General features: G+C 35.5%; 1 long non-coding RNA gene across 4 annotated transcripts in view; it reads left to right on the top strand.

The window, feature by feature from the left end:
* LOC118546276 (uncharacterized) overlaps positions 1 to 25164 on the top strand; it is a 522743-nt gene that overhangs the window by 322325 nt on the left and 175254 nt on the right. For all 4 annotated transcript variants that reach the window (XR_013442218.1, XR_013442220.1, XR_013442219.1 and 1 more), the window contains one exon: positions 24545 to 24590. This is a non-coding gene — a long non-coding RNA (uncharacterized LOC118546276). The remainder of the gene's footprint in view (positions 1 to 24544; positions 24591 to 25164) is intronic.

Here is a 25164-nt window from a genome sequence, read left to right as displayed (position 1 = left end):
CTGTGATCAGACTTAATTAGTTGTATGAGTGTACTATTAATGCTAGGAATAATAATGAAGCAGTTACCATGTGTTCAATATACCAGGTATGTAACTATTCACTTTACCTTGATTCTGGCATTTAAAAATCACGATACTATTATGTCGAGTATTTTGTGTAAGTAGAAGCCTCTCAGAAAAATTAGGTAACTCCTCCAACGTTAAATTTCTCCATAAGTTGTAGGTACTTCTACAAATGTCGTCTCTCCTTGGTTAAGCTAAATCTTCGAAAAACTGTCTTGATCGTACAATGTAATCATGATATAATGTCACAAATAAGAGTAATGCTAACATTACTCTTTGGGTTCTCTGAGTAATAGTGGGGATGTTATGCTCTACTGGGGACATCATTTGACCTTGCGTGTAATTGGGCCCAGTGTTACTGTGAGCCACTTTGTAATGGGCTTAGATTTTATCTGGTTTTTCTACTTTGCTGCGTTGAACAGGACTGTATATTTGACAAGACTCACAGTGGTATGGCTATAAATGTGATATTCCAGATGATGTCATATGTAACACATGAGTCAATTAGTTAATGAACAATGACTGTAAGCATTCTGCATCGCCTTTTATTAAAAGTGTTTCATAAGAAAAACTTTGTATTCCATGAGGCGATGATGGAGTAATTATATAGTATTTTTTTCTAATGGGAACTTATGAGACATTCACATTATATAAAAACAACATAAAATTCAGTAAAGATACCACCTACTCCGCATTTCCATACACATGAATATTTCTGTACAATGTTCTCTTTTTGTCAAATCACACCACAGGAAAGCCTGAATATTCATTGAACTAAGTATGTGTTAATGTGGTTCCTGGTTTCTACTTTTCATGTTAACTCCAGTTTTTCAGAACAGATTACAATTTTAAAGTCCCTAGCCCAGAGCTTTCATTTTAAAACAACTCCATAAGCCCCAAACTTATTCAGTATCAACTCTGGGCCAGACACCTTGCTTGAGACTTGAGGACAGAAATAAGTGATTTAGACTATTGGTTGAGTTACACAAATTAATAAATGATTATCCAGACCTTCATTACATGAAGCTCATGGTCTCCATATAAATACATGAGTAGGTGGCAAGGGATTCTTGAAAACCTCAAATTATATGCAAATCATTGTGGGTCTGTGGATATGAACATTTTGCTAGGGAAGGGGTTCCTGGGTTTCATCAGATTCTCCAGAGGTTCGTAATACAAACGGAATTAGGAATTACTAATCCTCTTCTTCCTTGGCAGTGGAAATAAATTGGTTTTAGCAGTACATTTTTTAAGATGTAAAGAAATTTTGGTTCAAAAATATTGTGACTAGCTTAATATTAAATATCTGTTTAATGGCAGATTTAGAATAACAATAATGAGTTGCCATTTGACGTAGTCCAAAGTTGCTTTCCACCATGTATTTATCTCAATAATATTATCTCAGTTTTTGTTCAAACTACATTCTCTTTGTCTGTTACATGGAAACATGGGCTTTTATATGCCTCCATATTTAAAATGGGAAAACTCCAATCAAGCATTAGATGTCCAAACTCATTCAGTTTTTATTTTTGCTCAATTTTTGTAAGAAAAACTGATAACCAGAATTTTTTAAATGTACTTTCCTGGGGGGTAGGGGTGGGGACCTAATCTCAGAACACTGTTTATCCAAGTCATAGTATCTTTGATGTCTAATGGTCTTTGATCGTCATAAAGATAAATCACAAAAGAAAGATTCCATTGTATTTCCTCTATTCTCTGCCAACTGCAACAAGGGCATAAACAAACAGAGCTTGAGATATTTCGACAGGATTGGGCAAGATGTTCTGGTTAGACCAGTAAACCAGGTAAGGTAGTTAGTGGGAGGAGCCCATTCTCCTTAGCATTCTAGTACTCATCAGTGGTTTGGCTTGCCTTTTTATTTGTTTGTTTGTTTGCTTAGCCTTCAAGTTTGGTTTCTCTATCAGGAAAATGGTGTTTATCACGTATCAGTTTAAATGACAGCAACTTAGTGACCTCAGAAACTGTCGCTTTTATCAATGTATGTGTGTGTGTGTACGTATGTATGCACATATATACATGAAGATGATTAGGTTATTTATAATCCTTATATGAGAGCTGTATTAAAGATTTTACTTATTTTTAATTGAAAAAATTGGAAGACATGATCTTTCAAAAATGGTTAATGTGCCTTTCCTATTTTGTCATTATGAGGAGTAAAGTTCACGTTACATTTCACATGTTTATCTAACATTTTACTGCTCTAGGGGCTGAAAAATAGAAAGAAATTAGGTCAGGGTTCGCTTTTATAAAAGGCATTTTTACTCTGACACACCACTGGGTGGAGTACATTGCTAGCCCAGTGTCTAATATTACTGTATTATAAGGGTGTTTCTGTGCCCAAAGAGAGAAACTCCTAATCAATTTTGAGGTTTTGTGTATTGTTTTAAAAATCTGAACATGTTTAATGAAGGCTAAATGGCTAGAATATAATAGCAACATTGAATATGCTCTGGCATTATAACTTTCAAGATTCAATCCATCTTCCCTAGACCCATGGGAGATAAGGTTTGACACCCTGCCTGGAAAACTCAGAGTGAATTATTCAGAAAAAGGCCATTTTATGTTCTGGTCAAAAGAGCAGCTGCAATTTGGGCTGAATTAGTGCTTTAACTCTACATGGAAAAGCATAAAGCTTATTTTTGATAATGGAATCAAACTGTACCCAGATATTGAATTTGACTTTTCATTTGATGTTGCTTTGGTACAGCTTATATTGGAGCTGAGCCCTAATCTTATAATAAAATGAACTTCTGTCAGATGCACTGTGGGACTACTGTTGTCAATAGCTTTTACCTGAATTTGGCCTCCAGAACTTTATGAACGAGAAAAATTTCATAGTAGCTGTTAGTTTTATGTGATTTTCAATTTTCCCCAATTCCTTTCTTGTCTCTTTAATTCCTTCTCCTTAAATGCTGGGAAAATGAAATTTACTGATCAAGTCTAACATCTCCCACCTTACAGATTTATTGTGCCACAAATGTTACAGCCCAATAAAACTACACTTTTATAAAACTATTTAGACTCTATAATTCTAAGTATGTATCTACGTATCTCAAGTAAGTATTTTTGTGCTGTTTGAAAGAGAGGATTCTCATTTTGACTATTCTTTTCTCTTTGTTTCTTGTATCCCTCGAATTTCATTTCCTAGCTCACAGTATATCCCTTCATTTCTTCTAAGCTTTCACTCAAATCTTGCCCTATAGCTTTCATATTTCCAAACCACTCCTTCTGCTCCATTTTCCATTCTAAAATGAATTCTCTTTCATCTGTATTTTTTTTAATTTAAAATAAATATTTTAAAAAATACCTCGTATTTTCACTTCACTTAAATTTTCTTTCCAGTGCTATTAAAGATTCTTTATTTCTCCTTCCCTCTCCCTCTCCCCTTCTCCGCCGCCCTCCCCCCCACCACCACCCCACTGCCATCAAGTATAGCATCTCATCTATTTCTCTGTACCGAAGCTGTGGTTTACCCAGGGGAGGGACTTTCTCATACACACAGCTCAGTGCTATGATGATTTCAATGGTGCCAGCATATTTTAACCACATCATTATCATGTAGTCCCAAAGCTTTGCTCCCTGAAAACACCATCTTTAAAAGGATTTTGTTTCCATTAATCAATTTTAGAACTTGAGATTCAAGCACGTAAAGCATTGATTAGAATGTTCCCTACTTGTTCCCACATTCATTTCATTCTCTTGACTATCTAAGAAAAAGGAATTGTGCAAGAGTCTTTTCTCCCTCCATGCTTACCTCTCCTTTCTATATCCCACCGAGCCCCCCAAGTCTATTCTTCCATACAGTAGTTAAATCAGAGCATGCGGCAGGACGGCATTGTGTGAACTGGTGGCCACACAAGTACTTTGTATTCACTGGAGGTTTAGAAGTACAGCAGCTGCATATAAATATGCATAGTTGAGAGATTCATGATGGTGCCACCTCATTCTAGTGCTGGTTGGCTGCAGTGCAGGCACTACAAATCAATGAACATTTTCCCCATCCATCAGCTGCTCGCTTGCAAGCAGACAAAACACTTACAATGCCAGAAACCCACAGAGAGCTCCTTAGTGAACGAAACCTCACTGTCACAAGATTCAAAATAGCCGTCCCCCTCCCACCCTGAACCTCCACAGCTCTCGACCTCAAATGTCTTTTTTATCCAATGTGGATCGCGAGCACTTAAAAAATAACACCAGGAATGAAAGAGGAAAAAAAAAAAGGAGCAATGATAAATCAGGGTTTTGAGGGTCCTCACATTATACTTGTCACAAAACAAAGGATTCTTTGAGCATTAACCCTTTTGGAGGATAAAAACCCATCATAAAGATGAATCTGCCTATGTTGACTATACTGCTTTATGGTTGTAGGGTTTGAGTGTTGAAGCATTTAAATATGCAAAGCATTGTGTCATGCCCATGGCAGACATTTGTAATTTATCCATAGTTATTAGATGGCTTTGGATATTGAGGAGTTATGATATGCTGATATGAGAAAAATAAATCATAAATGTATTTAATAGTAGAAATTGCATTTTCTCCCATCGATCGAACAATTTTGCAGGTATATTTATATTTATAAATTCAAACATTCAGTACATGTACACATTTTAATAAAAGTTTAATTTCATTTAACAACTTCCATATGAAATCATTAATGAATCAAATGTGTATATCCCTTGGTGAAAAGAGCTGAATTCGTTACGCCTATAGAACAAGTCTATTTTTCATTTTAGATGGTTTAACATGAGCAACAAAAATAGTTCATTCTTGTGTAGAATGCGTACTTAGCTATTAAACAGTTTGTAATGCTTTCTGACAACTTGCTGATCAAGTTTCCAATAAGAATAATGATCAATTTGATTCCCCATTCATTGATTCACTCACTCATTTTTTTCATCTATTTATCAAATACCTACTGTAGCACTATGGAACATAAAATATGATAATCCCTATAGTCCCTGTTTTGAAAATGTGAATCTTCTGGTTGGGGAGATAGGAAATACAGTTATATACATGACCATGTGACTTTCATATTTTGAAAAAGTCTAGTCCAGGGTGTATGTTGAAGATACAGAGGAAATAGTTCCTAAGTGTATGTGACATATTGATTTAAAACTTCTCTAGCAGTTTAGTATGTTTTCTTACATATTGCAGGCAGGGTAAAAACAAATAAAGTAGTTATAATTATCCATAATTATAGCTCAGAGAAGCTGACATGCCTACCTTTTATTTGCTTGTGAGCAGCAAAACCAAAATTCGAACCCCTATCTGCTTAACTTCAGAATCCATCCATTCACTCCTACTAAGCCATGTTGAATTACAAGACAGAATGTGATAATTGCTCTAGGAGGATCAGAGGAAGGAAAGATCACTTCCAGCTGGGATGACCAAAGAAGACATCATTAAGGAGTAGCATTTGAGCAAGCCTTTGAAGAATGGGCACAGGAACAAAGCAAAGACTACAGACAGGAGTTAGCATTGGTGAAACCTTAGGACTCTGGCAAACAAGTTGCCAGGCAGATGAAGGACATCTCTTTCAGTGAAATGGATGCTGTAAATAACACCACTATTTAAAGAATTGCCAACCAGGCTCCTCACTTATTAGAAATGGAATCCACAAATGGATTTGTATTTCAGGTTTCAAATGAAAGTCAGTTAAACTGTTTTGGATCCAAGTTTCTTCATTTCTAAAGTAAGGGCTTGAGCCAAATAACCAAGGGAGACTCTTCTAAGGAAGTCTGTTTTGCAGTGCTTTCATTTTCGTTTTTTTGAGAATATTAAAAAAAAATACTAGAAGTAGCTGATTCAACGTGTAGCAGTTATATAACCTGTGTGTAAGTAATCATTCTCAGAACACAAAGTATATCTAGGTATTTACATGTCTATATCTAGACGTCTATGTCTATATATAAACTAGTTATTTGCATTTGAATGGCTAATCTGAGCTCAAACTCTCATTTTTTTGCCATGTTTTTCCACATTTTGCTTCCCATTAGTGTTTGAATCAAACTGATTTTTATAATAATTTAATCAACATATGTTAAGCACATGGTAAATACAAGTTTTAGGAATTATGCATTCTTGCTGTAGCTGTTTCTATATTTCAACTATTGGAGAAGATATAAAGATTGAATAGTAGATATTAACTCATCAATAAAAAGGCATTTTTTGTGGTATTCAAATACTTTTGAGTAGATTCACATATTTTCAACCTTTCTAACCTATATATAACTCAGATAGTATCGAAAGCAAGATTTTGGCAATGTTTATTAAACATGTAACAGTGATGTATCATGTGAAATGAATATGTAGTGTATGTGTACACACACATGCATGCTTGTAAACAAGTTGAGGGAACATGAGAACTTAAAAGAATGATACAATACTTACTTTTTCCTGACTTCAAATCTTTTTTTTTCCTGTCAACATTTCCCCCCTAATTTTTTTTTCCAAACAAGAAAAGAGAACAAAGAGAAAGAAGTATTTTGTTTGAATTTAGGGTGAGAAGAAAATCAAACATCATTTTTTTCATAATTTTTGCAAAGGCTACTAAAGGGATATGAGTGGGGAGCTCTTCCTTGAATAGAATTGCCCTGGATGGAATTCCATCCTGCCATTGTTGCTGCCAAGTACATTCAGGGGTAACTGGATGTTATGAGAGTCCCAGACTCTTTTATTTGGCATCTTACACTTTCTCATATGTCCTAAAACCGTATGTTTTGGTAAACGCTTATTTGGATTCTAGTCTATTTGGAATTGAGCTGAATTTATTAGGTTTGTTTTAATGATGTGAATGAAACTGAACCTCACTTGTAGCAAACAATGTGATGCTTTGATCATTTAAATTCTGATTCTGATCTTAAGTGGGGAGAGTTTAAGCTCATTTTGGTTAAATCAGTTTATGGTCAAATTAGCTCATCTTCTTAACAAATATTTACTGAGCACCAACTATATTCATTAGAGCGGAGTCTTGTTAAGATGAAAGGAAATATAATGAGGTTTCTAACCTTGGTGGTTTACATGTATGGGGAGAAATAATATTAAATTTTTGAAAAGTTAATAAATATAAGGTCTTACATACATAAATGCTAAATGAGTGATAAGGTATACAAAGTCCTTTGGAAGCTCAGAGACCAGGAATTTACATTAAGTCCTGGCTTTGTAATTCGGCAGGCGGTACAAGCACCACTTGCTTTAATGGGAGAAAACTCTGAAGATGAATTTGCCCTCGAGTGCATTCTGAGCAGATGCAAGTCGAAAACCACTGCTCCAGGGGATGAAAGTAATTGAAACAATTTGAGCAGATAATCACTTAATAAAAAGAAGATGAAACTGGAGCAATGGGTAGATTGCAATAAATTTAACTATCACAACAGAAAAAAAACCTGCCTTCAGAAGATACAAGTACTTATAGGTATGATCTCAAGTTAGGAGAACTTCAGTTTTATAGAGGCGCTTCTGGTGGGAAGCTTGAGTTACTTTTAAAACGGGTCATTGATTTTTGTGAAATAAAATTGGTAAACTTACACCATGTAAAAATTACAAACAAACGTTATTTAGTAATTTCAAAACCAGTCATAGAATTGAATGCTTATGTTTTAAGAAAAGAGAAAATGAATAAATACCAAGAAAGTACAGCATCTTCAGACTGGAACTTGGTTAGAATATTAACCTAATGGCCCTTAAGTCTTCCCATTTTTCTTAGGTACTATCTATGTAATCATCCATTTGAATAAGCCAGCAAGTGTAGTTAAACATTAGGTGGGAACCAACATTCAGAGAATGTGAATTCCTTCAAGTTAGTCCATTTACCTTCTCAGTGAACTTGGAAATGTGTTTCACATCATATAAATCTCAGATTTCTCAGCAACAACATGGAAAGTAATAATTGTTACCAAAACTACCTTCCAGAACTGTAAGGACACTGTAAGTATGCTTGAGTATGCTCTAAAATGAGTATACTCTAAAAATAGTGAAGCCCATACTTGAGACATTGTCATTGTTATTATATTACCTGCTTTATGCTATGATATTTTCCTGCTGATATTCAAAAAAATCAAGAGTATGTTTTCAATTCTACCTTTTAATAAATTTTCTGTAGACAGAAATTATTTTCTTTCTTTAGTCTTTAGTTCTCTTATAAAACTGATAAAATCTTGTCCGATATATACATGTATCATTTTAATCTGTGGCTGGAAGAGAAGTAAAGGCATATTAAAAATAATTATAAAATCAGTCACTAGAAAAAATGTAATTGTGAAATAAAATTGGTAATCTTATACCATGTAAAAATTAAAAACGAGGAAATAATATAAATTCATTATTAAAATGTAATGTGTGAGCTTTTTAATGGTTTATTAAGCCACTAGATTTCAAAACCATGTCATTTCTTAAAATTTAAGTCTGTCAAAGTGCTTGAAGAACAAATGTTTTAAAATTTAAAAACTACTTTTATATTTGAAACTTACTGTTGATTCTGTAATAAAGTACCCCATGGCAGAAATATTATTAGCTAGAGAAACAGAAATTTGACTTAAAAAATTTAATTTTGGGGTGCCCGGGTGGCTCAGTCGTTAAGCGTCTGCCTTCGGCTCAGGTCATGATCCCGGGGTCCTGGGATCGAGCCCCGCATCAGGCTCCCTGCTCCGCGGGAAGCCTGCTTCTCCCTCTCCCACTCCCCCTGCTTGTGTTCCCTCTCTCACTGTGTCTCTCTCTGTCAAATAAATAAATAAAATCTTTAAAAAAAAAATTTAATTTTGACTAAATTGGGATTCTATGGTTAGTGTTTATTAACTGTCTATTTAGTTTTCAAGGGAAATTTTGCCCACCCAAAAAACTTAGATAACAGGAAACCATCTCATTCACACATTGATTCGCTTGTTTCTTCTGAAATACTTGGTCTAGATAGTAATTTGAAATGCTGTCAAATCTGATTTGAAGAATAAAAAAAAAAAAAAAAAAGAATAGGTTGCTTTCCATGTGCCGTTCCCTGACTCGCTCATTTACTGGGTCTCATGGACACAGCCAAGAAATTTTCACCTCTGTAGTCAGAGTAATGCTCCGGGTTTTTGCATCAGACCTTGAAAAGTTCAGATTCTAACTGCACCTTGTCATGCCTGGGGCATGTTTCTCAATATCTAAGTTTCAGGCTCCTGCTCTGTGAAAATGGAGATTATATAATTTCCATCCAAATTTCTTGTAAAAATGAAATGGGATATGTATAGCACAAATCAGCTAGCCTGACGCCTGCCCCATATTGAATGCTTAGTGATTATTAGTGTTGCTGCTCATCCATCCATTCATTAGGTATTTATCTGTCAGGTACTGTGCTAGAAAGTGAGAATATGAAGATGGATCTGACACATTCTTTGCCCTTAAGGAATGTTCAGTCTGGTGGATGAGAGAGGGGTGAGACAGACCAAACAGTGGGCAATTATAATCCAGTATAATAAGTATGCTGAAGGGTAAGCAGGAAGAGCTAATGGAACACATAAAAACCTCTAACAGATTTTAGAGAAGGAAGCTGTTTGCCAATTGGTTTAATCATTCAGTCCCTTAAAATGTATTTATTTAGTGTCTACTATATACTAGTTATTGTCCTAGGAGCTGGGAATATTAAGGGGAGAAGAAAAACACATATTATGTGTTCTTTGGGAACAGGTATATCTTGTGGGAGAAGACAGTCTTCTAGTAATTACTACAATAAATATAAAATCACAAATGTCACAGTTGCTAGTAAGTTACCCAGTGCTTCTCAACTGGGGGTGATTTTGCTCCTCCCAGGGGACTATTGGCAATGTCTGGAGACATTCTGAGTTGCTACAACTGGAGGAGTGTTACCGGCATCTAATGGGTAGAGGCTAGATACTGTTCAACATCCTACATTGCACAGGATAGGACCCCATGACAAAGAATTATCTAGATCAAAATATCCATAGTGCTGAGGTTGAGACATCCTGAAAGAATTCTACCACTAGTTGTGGTAAATAAGTCCATGATGGTGGGGGTACCTCTCTTGTTTCACTGACATATCCCCAATGCCTGGAAATGTGCCTGTCACATAATAGGTGTTCAGTAAATATATGCAGGGTAAATGAATTGTTTGTGAGTGACTGCCAGAAAAAGACAATAGCATGTTCAAAGGTCTGGGCTTAGAGGAAGTAAGTTATGTGAAGGAGCTGAAAAGAGACCAGTAGTCTGGAATAAAAACAAGCAAGAGAACGATTCCATTGAGAAAAACCAATGAGAATGGGCTTATAGACATTTAAAGTCAATTTGCAAGTCTCAATCACTGTGTATGTAAGACCTAAATTGTTCCTCCAAAAATTTCATAGTTTCTTTTTATTCTGTTCTCATTGGGGAACACGTTATACATGTTTAAGTAAATCCAACCCTTTTCTTTTTTTGGTCAAAGAAGTCTAAATTTTACTCAGACTATCATTTTTGTCTTTGCTGATTTTTGTTTTCCACATTCTCAGAATGGTGGTCTAGATCAGGAGCACTAGGGAAGAATCATTAAATGACTTAGATAAAATTTGTATGTAAGAACAGATAATTCAGGGATGAATTGGACTCCTTAGAGCAGTAGTTCTTGAGGATGTGGGCAGAAAGCTGGAGCAGAAAGAGGATGGATATTTCAAAAAAGCTATGCAACGGTCTGTCCCTGGCATTTGCATCCAAGCAAAAAGTGGAACATTACTTTCTCAGGCAATGTGCTCTGTCTTCCTAGACTAGACGATGTCTCCCCCTTTACCAGTTCTCTCAGTTCTCCTTTTATCATTTCTCAATGATGCCTCCATTATATTTTCCATTCTCCTTAACCAGTGGGGGAAGAATTACATGCTGTGTGAATTCAACATGGTAAAAATAATACCAATAGTGATTACATTTGTGAAAATCTTAAAACCTATTATAGATCAGCAGAAATACCAATGTATTAGAAATTCTCTCTCCTTCTTTCTCTCTCTCTCCCCCTCCCTCCTTCCCTCCTATCCTCCTTCCCTCCTTCCCTTTAATAATTACATTGTAAGCAGTTTACTCTGTCTGTGACTACTGGAACTGCAGCTTTATTTCATCAAGAAGGGAAATATGCCCCACTATGCACACTCATGCATATGAACATGTGCAGGCGCGCACACACACACACACACACACACACAGATATTTTGCCAATCACTGCTCTTAAGAGCACAATAGTAGGTGGCCGCATTTGAAGGCATTTGTACACTCAGATAAGGGTCCAAATGCGTTGGATCTCCCCTTTGCCCCTGGTTTAATTGGAAAACCTAGAGGGTCACAAACTGAAATTTTAGAAAAAGTAGCTGAAACCTAACAGAGGCACTCCTAGGATCTCTTTCTATTTCCTAATAGAGAAGTGGAAACCCCTATCACTCTTTTGCCCACCTTGTAGCTTTCCTGGTACAGGTGAAAAGTTTCATCCTTCTGGTTGATGGAAGAATTTTATGAATAATTCTATGTTCATCATGACGTTTGATTGAAGCAGACTAAATTAAAAATAGAGGCCATTATCTGGGGTTTGAGTAATCCTCTCTCCCATGTAGGATAGTGATTCTTATCTACATATGAACATCAGCATCATCTCGGGGGCCTTTTCAGAATGCACATACCTTGGACCCATTCCCGGATATTCCGCTTCAGTAGGTCTAGAGTGGGCCCTTGACATGCATATTTTGAAAGACTATCGGGTAAGCCCAAAGTGCTTTCTGGATTAGAAATCACAGATCTAGGATTTTCTTCTCACAGTCATGCTATGAGGGTCCCTAATATTTGGAGAGATCACTGTTGGACACCATGTAAAGGGATTCCATTATTTAGAACAGTGACCTGCCACCCTATGAGCTTTGAATGTAGACTAACCTAATGTGTGCTGCCTTTCTTCTCACATTTTTACCTATGATTTACATCTTATACAAAATCAAAGGCCTAATTTTTTTTTTTTTTTTGCCCATGTTTAAATAACATTTCAGGGGTGCCTGGTTGGCTCAGTTGGTTAAATGTCTGACTCTTGGTTTCAACTCAGGTCCTGATCTCAGGGTCCTGAGATCAAGCCCTGCCTCGGGCTCCCCACTCAGCGGGGAGTCTGCTTCTCTCCCTCTCCCTCTGCCCCTTCTCTCTCTCATATAAATAAATAAATCTTAAATAAATAAATAACATTGCAAAGAAGATTTCTTATAATGTAAAATATCTCCAACTATTAATTTATTTTTAAAAATGCTTTTTAAGTGATATAAAATAATACATCTTATATGCTTCTTTAAGAAAGAGTAATAATTTAGATAAATATTTACAAAAGGCAATGATAATGAAATAATAGGTATAAATAAGTAATAAATAAATGCATAATAATTATAGTTAGCCCTTATAGAGCACCTTTATATCTAGGTCTCACCCATTGAACTCTAAGCACTTTGAAACTTACACATATTTTAATTAAAATGTGATTCATCTTTCTGTATATTTAAAATAGTATAGAAATGGTCTATTTTCAAATTAATATTTTATTTGTACTTCATATGTACAAGGAAGAAATCATAGTCTTGCTTTTATTTATTCAATAAGCATAATAAAAACTTTATCAGGTAATTTTTAAATACAATTTATGCCCTTATAAAGATATTAAAACTACTCTGTTATCCTATGATCACCTAATAGCTCTTAATTGCCAAATGCAAGGGTCATATATAGTCTTAACTTTATTAGACTTCTCTGATGCATTTGACTTGGTCAGCCACCCTGTTTGAAATGCTGCTGACTTCTCCCCATTCTTTTTTTTTCTAATCTTTCACCATTTCTCCTCTCTGTCTCCTTCAGGGGCTCCTTTCTACTACAAATACTATTATTTATCATTCTTGGATTCTTTTTTTTTTAAGATTTTATTTATTTATTTGAGAGAGAGCACAAGCAGCGGGGAGTGGCAGAGGGAGAGGGAGAAACAGGCTCCTCGCTGAGCAGGGAGCCTGACATGGGGCTCGATCCCAGACCCTGGGATCATGACCTGAGCCAAAGGCAGACACTTAACCGACTGAGCCACCCAGTTGCCCCATATCAATCATTCTTGGATTCTTCTCCCCAAAATCTAAACACTGTTTCTAGGTGGAGCAAATTGATTCTCAAAATTTCAACTCTTACTAGTATGCTGATAGTTCCCCCAATTTTTATCCCCAACAGAACGACCTCTTATCTGAGCCACATATTCATTACCCTCTGGATGGCTCTTCAGGTATCTCAAATTTCAAAGTCACATCTCAGCATTTTTCTCTTCAAAATTATTTTTACTCTTATACCTTCTATCTTAGGTGGTGGCATCAGAATGAACCAGTTTTCCAAGCTGAAATTGGAGAGTCATCTGTGACTCCTCCTTCAACATCCTTCACCCACATCTGACTCCTTCCAATATGGCCTCCTAAATAGTTCTTGAAACTTTCCACCTTCTCCCTGTGTATTCCTACTGCCCTGGTTTAGAACTCTCATCATCTCTCTTCTGAACTATCACAAAACCCTCTTAATTTGTTTCTCCATTCCAAATCTTTCCTGAGTATTCTACAATTAAAGAGAAATCTTAACATATTACCCAACAAATACATTGAAAGACATCAACTGTGTATCACAAGAATAGGAAATATAGCATCAATGCCATGACTTCCCATCCTTAAATCTATAGAAAATTTAGTAATCAACTAAGATATTCTATTCTAGTAAGTCCTAATATTTTCTCTCAATCCTTCTCAAAACAGAAACTAAGCCATCCAGTTACATCAAGTAAGATTTAGCAATAAGAGTAAATTCATTTGTCATAGTGATTATGATAAACTCCTTAGTACAACGTAAGGTCATCTGTGATCTGGCCTTTGTCAAATTCTCCAGTTTCATCTCTAGCCACTCCCTGCCTCATATCCTATGTAACACTTCAGTGATAGAAGTTTCATTCTTACACCATGCTGTTTCTTCTCTCTGGGATTTTGTTTATGCTGATCTCTTTGTCTGGAGGCTTTCTCTTCACACTCCCAACTTTTTGCCAATTCCAATTCCAGTTAATTCTTACCTGTCCTTGTAAAATCAGCTTGATCTCACTCTCCTTCTGACTCCAGTGAGAAATAATGACCCTAATCCATGTTCCCACAATATCCTGTGCATATCTCTGTCAGTGTCTATCATTGTCATTACTACACTCAGTTATCATTTTTCCAATTATGGGTTTGTCTAACACACTAGACGATAAGCATCTTGAAACAGAAACACATGTTTACTATTCTTTGCAATTTGGGGGAAAACTTAAAACAATAACTTGCATATAAGCAAGCACTATGTAGATGAATTAACTTAAGAGTATTGCTGCATATTGGGGAAAAATAGGTATATGTAGAAGTTTTCATCTTTCTTTAAAGCAAAAGTCACAAATTACCTAACACGAACTCTCCAGCCAAATACAGTTCACCCCAGTTCACATAATTAGTTTATGTTGCCAACTTGCTATAGGAATTTGAGTTTTATTTTTTATTTTTTATTTTTTTAAAAGATTTTATTTATTCATTTGTGACAGAGAGATACAGAGAGAGAGAGCATGAACAGGGGAGAGGCAGAGGGCGAGGGAGAAGCAAGCTCCCCGCTGAGCCAGGAGCCAGGAGCCAGGAGCCAGGAATCAGGAGCCCGGAGCCAGACGTGGGGCTCGATCCCAGGACCCTGGGGTCACAACCCGAGCTGAAGGCAGATGCTTAACAATCTGAGCCACCCAGGCGCCCCAGGAATTTGAGTTTTAGACATCTGTGTAAATAATAGAAACACTAAATACATTTTCTGAAAAAAAAATATATTTTTAAATAATGACTGAGTTGATGACTTCAGAGAAAGCAAACTTGTTTTTTGGAAATTGCTCCTAAATACTAAATTTGGGATTGGAGGGAAAGATGTCAGGAATTATTATTTTACATCATATATCAAAGTTTATATATATATATGTGTGTGTGTGCATATATATATATAAAAAATATTTGTCTTTGCCCATGTTGAAAAGAATGCATATTGACTTGATTGTTCATGCAACATAAGTATTATTTATTTACCCCAGAGACATGCTTTGCTTTTATATGATTGCAGAATATCTAATAAAATTGTTTCAAGATACCTTTATAACATAATTCATACTACTTTCCTGTTCTTCTTAGCCATAAACTGAAGAAATAACTTTGCAGATGTGAAAGTGGGTATAAGAGTTCTATGTGGCCTGGAGAAATTTGCTATTAAAACCCAGTCTTATATAAATATATTTTTAGAATATGCAATCAAAAAAGAATTTTTTTTAAGTTTTCTTGAAATTTCACTTGTCTGGTTTTTGTAAAACTAACCAGAAATGATTGTATGCTAATATAGATATTTCCATATTGTCTGAGTCTTAATTCTTAAGGGGGGTGTGTGTTTCTATACATTGTTTGCAAAGAATGTGAGGGAAAAAAAAAAAAGGCCAGAGGAAAAAGGGCTCAGTTTCAAAATACAAATGCTGTGTAATTTGATCCAATACTACATGAGCTTCTGAGCAGGAACTTAGGTGAATTGGATCTCACATTTTACATGGAATGTTTTTGAGAATAATGAGACAACAATTTGAAATATTTCTACTTGATTCACTGAAACACTAGTAAATACCACAAAGTAGCTTTCTCTTTGGTGCCTAAATATAATTTGGTGACTCCTAGCTTTGGAATGTGTTGAAATAAAGTTGTTTATCTTAAAATATGAAACAATATGTGCACTGACCAATTCATAGAGACAAATGGCAGGCTCTCCAGAAGCATAATAAAATATTGTGGGGAGAAAATGTCTTTATGACAAAGAGAAATAGTACCCGGTTATCCTTGTTTCATGTTAGTCAGGCCAGCAATTTCATTTGTAGGAAAATGCAGAAGGAAAATCTGGCCAAGGAAATGACTGACTTCTGGCCTTAGTAAGTGAGGAATCATTTCCTCTGAATTATGTCGCAGCTCAATTCATTTATTCCTTAGTGTCTCCTGTGTGCTTACAACCAAGACTGATAAACACAGAACTGACCCCACCTTCATGGAGCTTTTGGTCTAGTGGCTAGAGAGTTCCATTATTCAATATGCACCCAAACAAAAGGAAAATGTTAACTGTCACAATTGCTGGAAAGAAGGAGTGCAAAGGAATAAGCAAGCTAGTAGAGGAAGGCTTGTCTGAAGAAGTAGCACAACAGTCAAAATTTGGAGGATGGATAAACGTTAACCAGACAAAAAGAAAGGGAAGGGACCTATGCGGTATCTTTGTTATGGAGACACACACTCTTAGGAAGAGTAAAAGCTACCAAGCAAACACACATGCCAACTTCAGACTGTTCTGGGTCTATGGGGTGCAGTGGAAGGGAAAGGAAATGTGTTGGGTTGAGCTTGAGCTACAATAAGGTATTTATTTAGCATGAGGCTTACATTCTAGAAAGGGAGACAGATAAGAATCATTTAGCAAATAAATATATTACATCTTAGGTGGTCATTACTGCTCTGAAAAATAAAGCAAAACAAGATGGAAATGTTAGGAAGGGATGTCATTTCGGGTTTGGTGGTAAGACAAGTCCTTTCTGGGCAGACAGAATTAGAGGAAAAAGGATAACTGAAGAAAGCATAACAAAATGGTAATGCCTATTTCATCTGGGTTGGATATTTGCAGTCTGTTTTATAAGTTTTGATGCTTCTATACATTTGTATTTTGAAGTATTTTAAAAATAATTATCTAAAGTATGTCGTTAGTCAGGGGGAAAGAAGCTTGTGTCTACAAAGTCTTAGAAAAATCCAGGTTAGCACCAACAGTAAAGTAGGAGTTTCATGTGAGACAAGCCTCGGGAAGGGGGTAGGTGCTAAACCAGCAGGTCCTTGTAGACTCTGTGAAGGATTTTAGTCTTTATTCTAACAGTAACGGGAAGGCATTGAAGGATTTTAAGCATGAGTAGAAGTATAGGATTGAGTCTGCATTTTGAAGAATTTAAGAATTTTATATTTAAGAAATTTTAAGTTAGCATCTACCATTTGCCAGACTCTGTGCTAGGTACAGGGAGACATGGGAGTGACAGGTCTTTACGCATGGAGAACTTGAAATCTAGAGGTGGAAGAAATTTTTGCAGTCATCTATGGATGAGTTCACTGGCTAGATATTCTGAGATCTCTCTCTTAGTTGTTGGTTCTGCACCTTCAGCAACCTGCATATATCTTTGATAAAGATTGGGAAATCACCTTGATTTTAATGGCTTTGAAAATGTTGGTAACTCACTATTTCATTAACTGGGGAGAAAAAATGGTTTCTGTGCAACTGAGTAGTTTCTTATATGCCATTTTCCAGTTTCCTATTGTAGCCATGCAATATTTATGATTTTTCTCCAACTTTGAGGCTTCTAATATTTCAAGGTCAAGAAGTCCTAGGCAAAGGGCAGAAGAACAATGTGAGGGCATGTTCATTAATGAAACAAAGCAAAACAAAACAAAAATACCTCTTTGGAGGGTCATTTGAGAATTGGAAATTTATATATTTGCCTACAAGGGGATTTAAAATTCAAGTATCAGTGATAAGTAAACCTAAGATTTTGGAGGTAGTGTGTGTCTTCTGTCCAAGAAACATATTCTAAGTGATTTGCTAAATGTTGAGGACCTGGAAAAGTGATAAAGATGAACTCTTGATGAGAGTATATGAGTATATAAAAGGATGCCAAACCATTCAAAAGATAGACTGGCTTAGAATCTTCTTCTGAGCACCTTTTTCTGACTTGGAAATTTTTCATTGATTTGATATTATTCCCCTGGTGTTTTATCATCTTCCACAAAACTTAATTGATCTACTTCTTAGACTAATGAGGTTCATTGTTTGTCATATAGAGAATGTGGGTATTAGTCAAATGTAGTTATTGACCCATTCTCTTTAATTGTAGAAAATGGAGCTACCAACTTACCTCAGTGTCTCAAGTGATTTATTGACCTAGGCATAAATTTCAGAGGAACTTAGATTTAATTTAAGTAAGTCAAGTTGATACTGTATACAATAAACCACCTTATATTCATCATAAAACAAGAGCAATTATCTTTCTGGATCATGGTAGACTATTAAATCTTAATCTTTGGAGCATCTAAAACTCTGTCATCATACTATGAAAACAAATTATTTTGTCCAGCCTATAATACCTATAGATGAATTCTGAGAAAGAAAAAAATGTATAGCTAATATTGACATTTGCTTTTAAGATAATCATGGGTTATATAAATAATTAACTGAATCATATATATTTTTATGCAAGCGCTAAAACATTGGAGGAATTTATCAAGTCTGATTAAGTATAACCTTATATGTCCCCAAAGTAGAATTGATTAAATTAGTTTTTTGGGGGCCGGGGAACAAAATGATGAGTAAAAACAAGTTTATGAGAGATAAAGTATGAGAAGGCTAAAATCAGAAAATGGGGGAACTTGATTTTTAGTTCTTTTATTTGTTACCACATGGGTTCATCCCTAAAGAAAAATCAGAATTGCATTTCTGATTTGGAGAGCTTTTGCCTTACTTTTCTAACTCAGATTTAAAGCAGTACCATATAGTAGAAAATCAAATGTATTCATAGTATGCTAATTTAAGATTTAGTGCCACCTTTCTCACTAACAATTAGATGAAGTTACATAATGATAATATAACCATTTTTGCCTTCACGTTATTGAATAATACCTACTTCAGAACTTTTATAAGAGTGACAGTAAGTAATTAAGGAACACGCTTTGAAGACTTTTAAGATATGGCAGAAACATAAAGTACTGCAGTTATTACACAAGATATTAAGGATGGAGAGAATTGACATGAGGGCAGAAGGAGCCTTGTATTTTGGATTTCAGAGGGTCATTAAGGTGGTGCTGCAGGAACTGAGTTTCAGAGTGACAGAGACCCAGATTAAAACCCTATCTTTATCCCTATGTTTTTTCTGACATTAGGAATTTACTTATTCCTCTTAAGTATCTGTTTCTTATCTATAAAAGGGAAATGCTAATTATGAGTTTTCACTCATATGTGGAAGTGGCCTAAGATGGTGTCCTATATGAAGCTCATCAAGTTCCATTCTGGTGCATTCTCTTTAATCACTGTGTTTTCTTTTCAGATATTTACCTATAATATTTATGCAATCAACTGTATGTTTCAAAAATTTACAAAGTGTAGGTTGTTATCCCATTTTACAGAAAAATCACATGGTGACATGAAGGAAAATCTCAGGCTCAAACCATCCATAATTGGCAAAGCCAAGGTGATTGATGATATAGCCTCTGTGAATCAGTGTGATCTTTTCTTTGTGTTCTTTTCCTTCCAGGGTTTCTTAATCTTCCCACCTTATCTAAAATCATAACACAAGCTCCTCACTTGCCCACTTCCCTGTTTTATTTCTTTTCATAGCACTTACCACCATTTGTCATGGTATGTATCTATTTACAAATTAATTACTTGTGGTGGGAAACAAACTCTGTAAGAACAAGAATTTCTTATTTTAGATGTAACCTTCCCTTAATGGAAATTATCAGTTCTTTTGTATTTTTCAAAACAAATGTTGAGATATTTTTGGGAATAAAATACTGTGAATTTCATTTATTCCAAAAGAAAGTACATTTAAAGAGGGTATGCACATGTGTGTTTTTAATAAATGACATGAAACTTACTCTGTCCTGTATATTATAAACATAGTTAAAAATTCCACTTCCTGGATCTGTGAGATTTTAAAGTACAGCACATTTTACTTGAATGGAGATTTTTATTCCAGAAAGGTATCAAACATGACAATCTGACAATCTGTCATTGGGATGCCGTCACTGCTTTTCTCAGATCAACTGACAAGACCTCAGCTGGGCCTCTACAAGTTGCTTAAGAACACTTCTAGAACCATCTAATGGGCATGTTCCAACTGTCACTTGGCAAAAAAAAAAAAAAAAAGATCACTAAAGATCAATCTCTACAGCGGTCTTCTGGCAGAACACCAGTCATATCGTTCTCTCCAATTGAGCCTTTGTGGGGAAAAAGGCTTTATCAAATTCCTTGGACATGAAGTTACTGTTGGAACTATTCTCAAACCATGCTATGTAGCGCCATGCAAGGAAGTTCAGCTTTAAAAGGTCAGGAGTGGCCTTCTAATGATTTAGATCATCTCATGATTGTTAGGAAGTGAAGAGGCTTATAATACCATAAAAGCTTTGGGTCTTGGGGCGCCTGGGTGGCTCAGTCATTAAGCGTCTGCCTTCGGCTCAGGTCATGATCCTGGGGTCCTGGGATCGAGCCCCGCATCGGGCTCCCTGCTCGGCGGGAGGCCTGCTTCTCCCTCTCCCACTCCCCCGCTTGTGTTCCTGCTCTCACTAACTCTCTTTGTCAAATAAATAAATAAAATCTTTAAAAAAAAAAAAAAGCTTTGGGTCTTATATGCCCTTTTGTGAGAAGAATCTGTGTGCCGTTAACTAAACCACAACTTCCTGAGGTAATTATTAAACTGACCAAAACTGAGAGACTAACACAACACTCACCCTTCCCTGGACTTAGATTCAAAGTGTAGAACTGGGTCATTCAGACTGTGGGTATAGAAGAGAAAATGGAGTGTGTAAAAGGCCAGGTGGAAACAATACATTTATTTCCTATGAACAAATATCTATGCTTGGCTAATAGTTAATGTCAAAAAATTCAGTATTATAAAATTCAGCTTTATATTTTAATCTTGGATTTATTTTTCTTTGTTGACCAAATAGAAGAATATAGGTTTTCAAGTAAAAATATACTAGTATATTTAATGTGAATTTAAATATTTAAATAAAAATATTTAAATATACTAAAATATATTAAATGTGAATCCTGTAGAGGAACTGTAAGTGAACCTCAAAGCTAAAAATGTGACATTTTTAATGCTCACTCTCTCTAAAGTGGCTATACTAAGCTTAATGAAATCAAAATAAAACATATGCTGTGATAATAAAATTAGGCTTTACTCATAAATATGATATTATAGCATATATCTTAATTCATTTATAGATCCATAAAATAAGAGGACTTATCTAGACCTTCAAAAAGCTTTTAACTAGGGGTGCCTGAGTGGCTCAGTTGGTTAAGCATCCAACTCTTGATTTCGGCTCAGGTCATGATCTCAGGGTCCTGGGCTCCATGCTCAGCAGGGAGTCTGCTTGATATTCTCTCTCTCTGTCCCTCTACTCCTCCCCCAACTGGTGCGTGCATACCCTCTCTCTTTTTTTCTCTCTCTCTCTCTCAAAAGATCTTTTTAAAAAAGCTTTTAACTATATTTTTAAATTTTATTTTAATAAATGTTAAGTATAATTCTCTAATGTTCATTATAAAGATCATTCTTATTTTATGTTAGAGGTGTATAGTGTAGACATTATAAAGTTGATATCTCCTATGTACTCTGTAGAAATGCCAAGGTCTAATTTTGCTCCTCTTCTTCAAATGCATTGAATAACTTGCTCTCTTTGTAGAATATACGCTTGCTGTGACCTCTTATTTTGATGGAAGAACTAGAGCCTTTAGCAATGAAAGCTTAAACACATTTATACAATATTTTAAATTCCCTTGGTTGTTTAAACTGCATTTTTTCAAACAGGAGATCTTTTTAAGTGTTTTTGGTAGCATCTTAATAAGAAATAGTCTCTCCAGTAGAAGAGAAGGAGAGCAGAGAGCAAGAAGAGTTTCTAATTAATGTTATATTAAAAATAGTAGCTTGACATTTAATTCTTTGTCCTTCTCCAACTGTCTACAAAATCTTGCCTTCTACATTATGGTAATTTGTCTTAAATTGGCAGTCACTTGTACCGTGTATGTCACTTTGAAACTTGTAGACATGCTTATTTACCATGATTACCTGATTTTAGAGAGATTAAAAAGCCAAAACTCTAGTCCCTAGTCAAGCATATTTGAGAACATAAAATACATAATGGGTAGAAGTGTGTATTTCAGTATTTAACCATATTTGCTTATATACAACATAATTGTGCCCACCCACTATGGTGTGTACATGTGTGTGTGTATTTATATATCTATAAAATAAGAGGGCTGAACTGTAGTCATATGGCTTCGTGTAGAAAAATGTAGAACCACTTTATACTTGACTGATGACTGAAATTTCAAAGAACATATTTCTTGGTAATTCATTCTGTGACTTTATTTCTCTTAAATATGCTTGGATTAAGTTGCTCAAACTTTGGCACAAAAAAAAATTTTGTCTCAGCATTCCTCCTTCGTGATTTAAGCTGTATTGTAAACTTGGAGTAATAAAATCCAGCAAATACATCTTATTACTAAATAATGCTTTGTCTTCCTAGAGTCAATAGCTACTTTAGCTAGATTTACTGCAAACTCCCAAGTAATTTCAATCTCTCCTTTTGGAAACATTTTTTATCTAATTTTTTTTCTTATATCTGATGTAACTTCTAAAGTTATGACACTTATCCTTTGACATTCTGCAAGGGAACATGAATTAATCATTGAGTTTGTCCTGCAAGGGGAGAGGTCTCTTACTGATACCGTGAGCTTCCACTGTGGCACACCAAGCTGCTGCTGCGATTCCAGCACAAGAAAACATCCCCCACCACTAATTCATTCCTGCTTGCTCAGTCCCCAGTCTCTTAAAATTCTAGGTCCTAATAGAACAGAGGTGGATTCTATGTGTATGTAACGTTGATTCTGTTCTTGCACTTTCTGAAAATATAGAGGTTACTGTTAACATCAAAACAAACTGGGCCACGGGTTATTGTCTTTTGGAAGCATTTACAAGAAATGGTTTGATAATCCCTTATTACTGTTACCAAAATTGCATTTTATTAATTAAGAATCACATGTGATTGTATATTTAAGGCAAAAGAAGTCTAGCCAGAAAGCAAAGGAGAATGATTTCATTACTACTTACAATAGTACAGATCAGTTCAGAAAAGGAAAGCATTTGTTCAAGAGCAATGGTAGATTTTCTTTGACGGCTGCCCAGAAAACAGATTTTATGTGAAGGACGACTGGGTGGCTTCCCTCATATCCTGCTAGTAATGTTACTGACTGGTGTGTCAGCTTCATGGCTCACGTGCTTTTTCCCTTGATTGTTTTTCCTGCTTTCTCCCCTTGATTTGTAAGCAGCGTAAGAAGAGAATCCTGTCATCTAATTCTTTGGTATCTCCCTTCACCAAGGAAGGGAGTTTCGAATGAAGTCGATGCAATAATATTGATGACATAGGTCATTTATTCAGGCAGGACTATGAATCTGCATTAAGAAGATGGGACTTAACCAAGAGCGGAATACAGGATTCCATTCTCCCTACTTCTTTCCAATTCTGGAAGTTACAGAGAATTAAATAATATAATGCTGGGGGATGAGTAGGGGTAGGAGGCATGGAGGACGCTTAGTCCTGCCGTGACCTAGCTGTGCAGCCTTGATTTGCTTTGTAAAGTGAGGGTGTTGGACCAGTTGATTTTTAAATTGCCCTCTAGTTCTAAGACCAATTCTATTCTAATGAAGGGCACCACAATTTCCTTACAGCAATTTCCTATGCCAGGTAATAGCTCTCTGAAATGTCTAAAATGTAGGACTTGATTTTACTCCACGCTGAAATGTGATCATATCCACAAAATGGACTATAATCTTAGTATATATATATATATACACACACTATATAGTGTATGTATATTATTAGTACCTATATATATATATATATATACACTCACATGATCATTTATGTGAGTGTATATGTATTATTTTTTAAAGATTTATTTTATTTATTTGAGGGAGAGAGAGAGACGGAGCACGAGAAGGAGGAGGGGCAGAAGGAGATAGAGAGAGAATCTCAAGCAGACTCTCCCTGCTGAGAGCAGAGCATGATGGGATGAGGCAGGGGGTGGGCGTGCTGAGGGTGGGGAGCACTGGATCCATGACCCTGAGATCACGATCTGAGCCAAAATCAAGCATTGGACGTTTAACCAACTGAGCCACCCAGGTGCCCCAGTACCTATATTTTTAATGACAAAAAAAATATGTTATTAAATCTGAAAGTCTGTAATTTTTTTTTTGTTTGTTTTATACTTGTTGTCTTTATTCATTTTAGCAATATGGTGTAATTTTACTTTTTCCTTGTCACCTTTCCCAATTGTCAGTAGTAAAATTACTAAAGTGGCTAATAGTTGTGAACAAGTCTTAATCACTACATCCATGTTCTAGAGATGGCAAAAATGCTCAATCCACACATAATGTTTTTAGTCTAATGTTTGTGTGCCCTGTGTCACCTTCAGCATTGCTAGACTTGTGTATGTTGTGGATGGAACAGCATCTTGCCACAGTAAATAGACCGCCCCCCAGCAAAGAGACCACTGACCCTCAGTGTTGGTAGTAATGTTAAAACAAGCCTACTGTTTTATTGCTTTCTATCTCATCTATTTTCCATTTCTTTTTTAGGGTATCCTTGAAGATTAATCAGAGACCTTTCCACGCACCTATAAAGGTAAGAAAAAGAACCCTTCTGGTGATAAAATATGTTGTATTTGTTTTAGCTTTGTTTCAATAATGTATTCATTGAGTCAGACATAGCTAGAACTGATGTTGCTTATTCTGAATAACTGAAAAGTTTGTTACATCTGCTTATTCACTAAACTTGATACCATACAACACATAGTATTTAATCATCAGTTTGGATTTTTCTTCCATACTATTATATACTACTAGAGTTTATTAGATATTATAGTTTATGTTTTACAGTAGACAGAATTTACTCTTTCTTTTACATTTTTATATTACTCTCTCCATAATTTTAGGGTGGTTTGACATACCATACACAATTTCCATATATCAAGAAGGCAATTTTTTAATATTTACATTTATGTGTATTAATATATATAATATATTATTAGAAACTGAGATTCTCTTGTCTACCCTAATTTCACATTTTTCTTGGTATTTTAAACCTGTAATTTTTTTTTTTAAAAGATTTTATTTATTTATTTGACAGAGAGATAGAGAACACAAGTAGGCAGAGAGAGAGGGAGAAGCAGGCTCCCCGCAGAGCAGGGAGCCCGATG

The sequence above is a fragment of the Halichoerus grypus genome, chromosome 1 (genome assembly GCF_964656455.1).
Source record: "Halichoerus grypus chromosome 1, mHalGry1.hap1.1, whole genome shotgun sequence".
In the NCBI taxonomy this organism is placed as follows: Eukaryota; Metazoa; Chordata; class Mammalia; order Carnivora; family Phocidae; genus Halichoerus; species Halichoerus grypus.
This window is presented reverse-complemented; position numbering and strand designations above follow the sequence as displayed.